This window comes from Mustela putorius, unplaced genomic scaffold (assembly GCF_011764305.1).
Source record: "Mustela putorius furo isolate JIRA1106 unplaced genomic scaffold, ASM1176430v1.1 tig00003845_pilon_pilon_pilon, whole genome shotgun sequence".
Lineage (NCBI taxonomy): Eukaryota > Metazoa > Chordata > Mammalia > Carnivora > Mustelidae > Mustela > Mustela putorius.
This window is the reverse complement of record NW_025421998.1, coordinates 83,584,553-83,594,403: the sequence shown is the minus strand read 5'-3', so window position 1 is coordinate 83,594,403 and position 9,851 is coordinate 83,584,553. Positions and strand designations below refer to the sequence as shown.

The window sequence follows — 9,851 nt, the reverse complement described above, 5'->3', positions numbered from 1 at the left end:
TTGTTCTTCTGCTAATGGGCATCCAGGCTGTTTCCAGTTTTTCTGTGTTAGAAAACAACACCTCAGAGGAGCCCAGGGTTTCGAGATTGGCCCACATGGGCTCCTGCTTGGCTCTTGGTGGGGAGGCTGCTTCTCTCCTTCTCCTTCTGCCCCTCCCCTGGCTCCACTTGCAGGTGTTCTCTCTCTCAAATAAACAAACAACTAACTAACTACCTAACTAACTAACTAAATAAATAAATAAAATCAGTGCTGTGCCTGTGTCTCTGGCATATACGTAAGCACTTCTTTAGTGTAGATACCGAGAAGTAGAATTTCTGGGTCATGGAATATGTGCACCTTAAACTTTACTGATTTTTACCAAATGGATCCATAAAGCAGTTGGACGAATTTACGTTCCACTAACAGTAGCTTTCAGGGCTTGTTTAAAGTCACTAACGTATTTATAAATTTCTCTGCTCACCATTCCTTCTTGCATTTCACTCCTTCCTTATCTGTTCCCTTCTTATGAAGGGTATATTTTAGCAGCATTTCAGTGAAAGTCTTTGATGAACATTCTCAACTGTCTTTATTTCATACGATTTAAATAGAAATGTAATGGGCATAGAAAAGCAAGCTTTCTCTTGGCCTTTGGAAGATATTCTCTCTCTCTCTTTTTTTTTTTTTTTTAGATTTTATTTATTTATTTGTCAGAGTGAGCACAGGCAGACAGAGTGGCAGGCAGAGGCGACGGAGAAGCAGGCTCCCGATGAGCAAGGAGCCTGATGTGGGATTCGATCCCAGGATGCTGGGATCATGACCTGAGCTGAAGGCAGCAGCTTAACTGAGCCACCCAGGTGTCCCTATTCTCTTTTTTTCTATAGTCTTTTGTTGCTAATGCTGTCTTATGTTTTCACTAGTATCTTTTAACTATTCTTCCATATTTCATATCTCATCACTTTCCCCTCTACATATTTTGAATAATTTCACCAGCTCTATCTTCCCATTCACTAATTCTCTTATCAGCTGGGTCTTGTTTACTTTTTAATGCATCATTGAGTCTAATTTCAATGGTATGTCTTTCCTTGTGTTTTATTTTTTCCCTAAATAAGGTGTTTTGTTTTTTTTTTAACAATGCAACATTTTCATTATGGTTTATTTTCTTCTCTTTAATAATTTTAAGTATATTTACTATGTAGTGTTTTTCATGTTGTTTCCTTATGTTGCTGACTCTTCCTTATGGTGGATTGCTTCCTTGTCTAGTTTGATATTTTATTGTGAACACTTCTTCAGTAGGTGTTTGTTTCTTCAGTGAGAGTTCCAATGCCCTATGTTATGAAACATTGCAACAGAGCACTTTTTTTCTTTTTTAATTTTTTAAAAAAGAAAAGGAATTTTTAATTTATTTTAGAGATAGAGCAAGCAAGAGCAGGGGGAGGAGCAGAGGGAGAAAGAGACAATCCTCAATCAGGTTCCCCATGGAGCCAAGTACAGGACTTTATCCCAGGACCCTGAGATCATGACCTGAGCTGAAATCAAGAGTCACTGCTTAACCAACTGAGCCACTCAGGTGTCTCAATGACAGAGATCTTTCTTGCTTCTATGGGACTATACAGTATTCCAAGGGTATTCCAGGTTTAGATTTAATTTCTCTGCTTGGAGATTGAGTGTCATAAAGGTAACATAAATCCAATGCAATACAAGCATCTGCTCAGGCTCAAGACTTTAATTTCTAGGATGACTTGTGTTTCTATTCCTTTTTGTTGGTTCCTTGGACTGGTGTGCATCATTTTTCATCTTTTTTCCATGGACAAAGTAGATCTTTGATGTTCTAAGCTTTGTGGAGGGGGTTCAGATCCAGCTTCTCATCTCTGGTGGGCTGAAGTAATGTATCTTATAACTAGAAGCACTAAAACACAGCCCCAGGTCCCTGGGTTTATATCTGTTTCTGAAACCCACCATGGGCCACTGTGACAGCTTCCTCTTCTCTTCTGTTTTTTAAAAAGATTTTATTTATTTTTAGAGAGAGAGAGAGAACAAGCATAAGTGGTGGGAGGAGAGGCAGAGAGAGAGAATCTCGAGCAGACTCCACACTAAGCACAGAGCCCCACTCGGGGCTTGGTCTCACAACACTGAAATCATGATCTGAGCTGAAATCAAGAGTTAGTCACTCAACCGAGTGAGCCACCCAAGAGTCCCCTACTTCTCTTTTCCTTGGCTTTGTATCCTTCTTTAATTCTGATATCTGGGAATTTCCTTCTTTTTTTTTTTTTTTCAAGTAGGCTCCATGCCCAGCATGGAGCCAGTGTGGGGCTTGAACTCACGATCCTGAGATCAAGACCCGAGCTGAGCTCAAGAGTTGGATGCTTAACCAACTGAGCCACCCAGGGAATTTCTTTTCTTTTTTTTTTTTAAAGAAAATTTTTTGCCCCATCCAAATATTAATTTTGTTTTAATGCTCTTTTTTTCTTTTAATTTTTAAAGTAATCTCTACACCCAGTGTGAGGCTTGGACTCACAACCTTGAGATCAACAGTCCCATGTTCTATCAACTAGGCACTCTGATACTAATTTTAAAATCCTATTGTATTCAGCCTTTCTGTGTGTGTGTTTTAGGGACACTGGGTGAGGAGATAGCTACATTAGTTTAGTCTGTTGTGTTTCCAGAAGTTGGTCTCTACATTTACTTTTTTTTTTTAAGATTTTTAAAAAATTTTATTTATTTGACAGATAGTCATCACAAGTAGGCAGAGACAGACAGAGAGAGAGGTGGAACCAGGCTTCCTGCTGAACAGAGAGCCGGATGTGGGGTTCAATGTGGGGCTTGATGTGCAGCTCCATCCCAGGATCCTGGGATCATGACCTGAGCCAAAGGCAGAGGCTTTAACCCACTGAGCCACCCAGGCGCCCCTACATTTACTTTATCTTTAGCATTATTTAAAATAATCCCTATGTCTGTAAGGTGCATTACGGTTTGCAAAGGATTTTCGAATACCGTTTCTGCTTTAATCCTCCCAAAAACTCTAAGAAAAAAGTATTACTGTCCCCATTTTACCAATGGGAAACCTGAGACTCAAAATTGTAACTTTAATCCTACCTTTTGGATTTCGAATCCAGTGCATTTCATAGCTTGAGTTTTATACAAGGAGCTTGTCTTTTCTTGACCTTGGGCTCAGACCCACCCCCCAAACTGTCCTGGTTATTTACCCTTCACCTGAGGCCCTCCAAAAGGCTCTTTTTGCCTAACACAATACAACTCTTTGACTCTTACCTTCTCTAGCTCAGCTCCTGATGCCAGTTGCCTCCCTCCCCATTTGGCCTCGGAGGAAATAATGGGGTATATGTGGGCCATGGCTAATGGGGAGAATGACTGGCAGCTTGTCCTTAGGGTCCTTTATCCACTCACCGCTAGGCCTTCTTTATGCCTCAACCCTAAAAGGGGCAGGCAGTGTATGTTGGGGTGCAGGAAAAAAAATCAGGAAAATAAGGGCTCGTCCGGGATTTGAACCCGGGACCTCTCGCACCCTAAGCGAGAATCATACCCCTAGACCAACGAGCCACTGATGACTATGTCTGGCCAGATGTGCCTTCCCTGCCACATCAGCAGCAGGCTCGGTTTGTGGTTCTTAGAGGTGGAATGTTCTCCCAGGCTGGCAAGCAGCCCAGGCGGGCTGTACTCCAGCAGGCTTTGCCTCTCTCCTGGTTCTCTCCGGCCCTCCCTGGCCTACTGCGGAGCCATGCACCAGCTCCAGGCAGGGCCCCCTCCCCAGGACCATCCCGTTCTTCCCCGGGGCTACCACGTGGACTTTGGTGGGGGTGCTGGTGAGAAAAGGCAGAGAAGAAGCCAGGGTCCAGCAACCTCCACTTTCCCAGGGATCCCCAGGTCAGAGGGAGCCCACACCCCGTGAAGAACAACCCTTCTTTCTTTCCTCATGATCAGACCACCAGAAAATAAAACCTCTACATCATCAGCCTCCTGGATGAGGAAGGAGAAGCCTGACCCACATCACCTTGACTGGAAGACATTTGCCGACTTAGTTTCTTCATCTGTCAGTCGGGGAAGGAACACTTGCCTGTGTGCCTTGCAGTGTAATTTGGGGAACAGGCAAGATGATGTCCATTGAAGGCGGTCTGCAAATTGTAAGATGCTGTACAAAGGAGAGGAGGGTGGGGGAAATACTCAATAGGAGAGTTGTTCTTTAATGCTTAATATGGGCTGGGCGGTGGGTTCTGTGCTTTGCTGATTTTTTTTTTTTTTAAAGGCTTTATTTATTTATTTCAGGCAGAGAGAGAGAGAGAGAGAAAGAAACAGACGGAGAGCCTGATGTAGGTCTCAATCCCAGGACCCCAGGATCATGACCTGAGCCAAAGGCAGTGGCTTAACCAACTGAGCCACCCAGGTGCCTTTGCTCTGCAGATCTTATCTAACCTTATAACAACCATGTGAGACAGGTCCTGTCTCCATCATAAGAATAGGAAATCAATCTGCATTTGGCTTACAAGAGGCACATTTATCTAAATCCGAAGGCTGTTTTAAACACAGTAGACATTGCTGCCCAGACTTTCTAGAAAACTAGAGATGGAATACATCCTGTAAATACTCACACTCCCTCCCACACCCCAGCCTGCCCTGCTCATCCTGCCCAGGAGGCTGCAGGAAAAAAAACCTGCCAACAGGCTAAGTGTGGCTTGGGTGGGTTCCTTCTGGCTGGGAGTTTCTCAGTGAGAGTGAGGGGGAGGTTCAGAAACTGGGGTCCTGTGGGCGAATCCAGTGGGCCCTTCCAGGTTCTGTCTTTCATTCTTGATTGTACCATAGTCATCACTTCGCCTCCCCACCTACTACCCCCGGGCCCTGCTTGGCCACAGAAGGCAGAGCCCTGTTTTGCTGGTCTTTGGGGTCTAGCCTCGTGTCTGGCACTTAGCAGTCCTGCTGACAAGAGACTCCCAAGTGTTCCTATGCGCTGGGCTCTGTGTAATCACTTCACCAAATTAATCTCTTCTCAGTACAACCGTTAGTGTAGACATCACTTAGCAAATGTCTGTGGAATGAATGAGTGAGTGAGTATGTGAAAGAAACGTCTCAGGGGAGTACACAAAAAAATCACTCGTGGCAACAAATATTTGGGCTGATCCTCATCTCTTGGCTCTGAGTGGAAACCATAAGCCCAAAGAAAGCCTCCTGCCTTCCATCCTTTTTTTTTTTTTTTTTTTTTTTGGTCTTCCATCCTTTTAAGCAGGCTTCCTAATGAGCCCAGCCCCCTCTTGGATAGGCAGGAAGAATGGCCCCTCACTTTAGAGAGAGGATTGGCCAGCGTTCGTTTGTATCTGGGGAAGTTTCATGGTCTCGATCCAGGAGGGCAGGACCAGACAACCGGTTCTGCTAACTCATCGCGGCCAGGGACAAAGGCAACAGCTCATCTATTCTAAACCAAAGGGACTTTTTTGGGAAGCTGTTCCCCAGCTCTAAACTGCCTTATAAATAATAGCACAGTCGACAACACGTCATTCCATTACCTCAGCAAGCATTCCCTAAATTGCTCCTCTTGGTAAATGTGCCAGGAAGTGAGGTGGCTCCAAGAGAGGCTCCTAGGGGCTAAGAATGTTTCAGGGATGAGACGGGGCTTGGATTCCAGCCAGTGCTTCTCTCTAGGGGGTGCTGTTCGAATTTGAGGCAGGATCGTTCTTCCTTGTGTGGCCTGTCTGGAATAGTGTCCTGCCCACTAAATACCAGTAATCCTTTCTTCACTACCGAGACAGTCATAAGCCACTGCCCCCTCCCCAACACACTCCGCCTCCTCCAGGATGGCAGGGGTCTGGGGAGAGGAATCCACTGGCTCCGGCCATATGCTTTTCCCCTCAGGCTAAAATTATTGTGGCTCTGCTGTGGGTACTGTGACCTTGGGCATTCAATGACTTGATTGTCTGCGCTTAACAAGATGGAATTCTCTGGGGGAAATTCGTGGCTCTTGGAGCTTCCTCCCTTTCTTCCCAAGAAAGGGTGGCTTTTGGTCAAAATCCTCTGATGATTCCTCACATCCATGTCAGCATGTAGACCTTTTCTCTTATCTACTCATTTGTCTGGAGAACCCTTATGGGTCTGTATTCTACAGATTTAACGTTGTCACAACACAACATCTCAAGTTCACTGTCACCTCCTACGTATCAACAACACAGTGAAAGCCAACACTGGTTGCCTTGGGAGAGGGAACTGCATTGCGAGATAAGCTGATTTTCACTGTATATTCTTTTGTACTTTCTGAATGTTCAGTCCTGGACATACCTGTAATCCACTCTAGCAGCTAGAAAGCATGAACGTGTGGTCATATTTCAATTTAATTCCTGACTTTTGAACTCCCCACTGTTGTTCTCTTCTTTTTGCTCCTACATTTGATTCATGACTTCTTGTTGTGTCCCACAGATTCCCACAAACTTTCCTTAAATTACTTTTGGAAAAGGTAGGAGTATAAATGAATGAACTCTTGAATAGGGGAAAAAAAGGAAAACCAAAACACTGAAACTATTCAAAAAGTATCCTCTTTTTGGGGCTCCTGGGTGGCTCTATTGGTTCCGGATACGACTCTTGGTTTTACCTCAGGTCACAATCTCAGGGTGGTGGGCTCTAGCCCTGCATCAGGCTCTGCGCCCAGAGCACAGTTTGTTTGAGATTCTCTCTCTCCCTCTGCCCCTCCCCAGCTCCCCTCTCTCTTTCTCTCTAAAATGGAAAAATAGAGGCACCTGGGTGGTTCAGTTTAGGTTAAGTGTATACTTTTGGCTTAGGTCATGCTCTCAGGGTCCTGGGATTGAGTCCTGCATGGGACTCCTTGCTCAGCGGGGAGCCTGCTTCTCCCTTTGCCTCTGCCAGCAGCTCTCCCTGCTTGTGCTCTCTCTCTCTCTGTGTCAAATAAATAAAATCTTTAAAAATAAATAAATAAAATTGGGGTATCTGGGTGGCTCAGTGGGTTAAAGCCTCTGCCTTCGGCTCAGGTCATGGTTTTGGGGTCCTGGGATCAAGCCCTGCATCGGGCTCTCTGCTCGCTGGGAAGCCTGCTTCCTCCTCTCTCTCTCTGCTGCTCTGCCTACTTGTGATCTCTGTCAAATAAATAAATGAATCTTTGAAAAATAAATAAATAAAATGGAAAAAAAAGTCTTTTAAAAATCCCCCTTTTTGTGGGGCGCCTGGGTGGCTCAGTGGGTTGGAGCCTCTGCCTTCGGCTCAGGTCATGGTCTCGGGGTCCTGGGATCGAGCCCCATGTCGGGCTCTCTGCTTGGTGGGGAGCCTGTTTCTCTGCCTACTTGTGATCTGTCAAATAAATAAATCTTAAAAAAAAAAATCCCCCTTTTTTAGACAATGAGAATGACTGGGAAAACAAATTCCCTCTGGACCATTTCTTCCATTTGGTTCAGGACATTTATATGTCTAAATCTAAGTCAGTGGTTTTTTTTTTTTTTTTTTTTTTTTTTTTTTTTAAGATTTTATTTATTTGACAGAGAGAGTGAGAGATCTCAAGTAGGCAGAGCAGCAGGCAGAGATAGAGGGGCAAGCAGGCTTCCCGTTGAGCAGAGAGCCCGATGTGGGGCCCCATCACAGGATCCTGAGATCAGCACCTGAGCCGAAGGCAGAGGCTTAACCCATTGAGCCACCCAGGCGCCCCTAAGTCAGTGGTTCTTAACTGGAGGTAAAGGGGCAAAAGGGGGTGATTTTGCCTCTCAGGGGATATTTGTGTCTGGAAACATTTTGGTTCTCACAGCTGAGGCAGTGCTGGTGCCACTGGCATCTGATGGGTAGCAACCAGGAGTGCTGTTAAGCGTCCTACAATGCTCAAGACAGCCGCACGCCCTCCCCCAGCAAAGAATTGCCTGATCCAACGTATCACTAGTGTTGAGAGGGAGAAATCCTGGTCTAAATCTCTCTGACAATCTTCTGTAAAGCCTTCGTATACTATCACTTTCCCAAACTAATAAAGTGACTTTAACCCCGAAAAGGGCACTGTGTATGTCAAATGTACTCAAAATTTCTCCCGTTTTTGTATCATTACCCTCCACCTTTACCCCATGCCCCATTCTCAAAATCTTCCTGCTCCCTACTCCATGGCTTCGCTGACTCTGAAAGTCTGTTGTCTCCTGCGTCAGTACCAATAAGACCCTATACTTGGGTAAGGCTCTATCTGGCCTGAGTTGTCGCCACCCTTCCCACCCCTGAGTGCTGGGCACCAGCCCCATCTTACCTAGGGCTGAGTTGCTCCTAGCTTGGGCCCCTGGGCCCTCTATCTGAGGTTGGGTAGAATAAGGTGGGAAGGGACTGTTTGGAAAGGTTTCAGGATGGACCTAGGAGAGGCCATGTCTAGCTCAGGATTCAAGGGACATAGATGTTAGTCCTAAGGTGTGGCCTTTTGGAGTTTCAGATGGAAAGCCATGCTCCTGCCCTGCTCCTCTAACATGGAGGAATCGAACCCAGACTCTTTCTCTGTGGCCCTGGATAGCAGCCCAAACCTCTGCTCAGCTTTCAGACGCCCCAGCTCCTACCTTTTGCTGGGCTCCTGGGACATTTCTCCTTGCATAGCTCAGCAGGCAGGCAGCCTAGGATTGGAGGGGAGTTTGTGTGCGGAATTGAAGGCTTCCTCTTCTGGGGCATCCTTCCTTCCAGGGGACCCACCTTCCATCTCCAGCTACTCTGGAGTTCCAGACTCTGTCCTCTGACTCTTGGGTGGGGGGGGAAGTTTGGGATTTTCCACTGGAGTTTCCACCGTCCCCTGCCCCTTTAGACTGGGAAGTGCCCTCAGTAAATAATCCATTTGCACGTAGATGGTCCCCTTCATTCAATCAAGGGTTGGGTCCTTTCCCTTGCTGCCCTGCCTTGGGGTACTTGATCGCGCTTTCCAGGAGTCGTTTTTCATATTTTGTTTATAATTTTTCCCTGTGGGGGGATTCATGGGATACAAACAACGGTGCCAACAGGGGCCACTTTTCACTTTCCATTGTATCTATAAAGTGCATCGCTTTTATCTCTGGGCTCAGGGACGCTGAGGGGGGGCAGGGGACACATTTACAGGACTAAGGGCAGAGCTGGCCTCGCTGGGGCAAGCTGCACCGGCCAGGTTTTGAGTCCGGCTGTGAGAGCTGAGCAGGACTGGAGACCAGACACGGTGGTGACTTGGGCACTGCCGAGTTCAAGGTGGGGGGCCAGCGAGCCAACCAACCTCAGCCTGGCTGGGAGTGGGGGTTTCTGAGCAGAAAACCTCCCTGCGTAGACTCCACATTAAGAAACAGCGGCAGCATTGTCCCGTTGCCCCTGTACTGATCTGTGAAGGCCCTTCACTGAGGTGCTCCCACCCGGGGTGCTCCCCATTCCCTGGCCCTTCTGTGGCCCAAGGTTGCTTCCCAGGCTGGCTGTGAGCCCAAGATCTCTGGAGGGGCAGTCTCAGGGGGCATCCTCAGGGGTCACCTTCCACAAGGGAGCAGAAGGGAGCAGAAACGTATAGGGATATAGTCACGCCAGAAGCCAAACGGAAAGGCGGACCCTCAATAGTTCCATTGAAAGGACACACAGAAAGCGGACACATCTCTGCTAAATATGGGTCAGCACGCATTTAGCACTCAGCTGCCGTGAGCCCACTCCTGTTCATTCCAGCAGCCAGCACTGCCTGTTGATTCTGAGTCCAGTATTTTATCCTCCCCAGAACACACAATCGGCTTTGGGGCCACAAAAGGTTTATCGTGGGGGCTTGCACATCTCTAATCTCAAACTTCATCCTTAGGAGGCTTAGGGTCAGTACTGATCATTCAGGGAGCCCGAAAGGGGCTTTGGAGGCGGGGGAAGTGGTGGTGGGACGGTAATCTATAAGAGGAATCAGAGAGGGTGGGGGACATCCCGTGAGT

The 9,851-nt window shown here is 46.7% G+C and overlaps 1 non-coding gene across 1 annotated transcript; it reads right to left on the bottom strand.

Moving 5' to 3' along the window:
• Positions 1-3,462: 3,462 nt before the first annotated feature.
• Positions 3,463-3,534, bottom strand: TRNAP-AGG. Its single transcript has one exon. It is a non-coding gene; the product is annotated as a tRNA-Pro (tRNA).
• Positions 3,535-9,851: the final 6,317 nt, after the last annotated feature.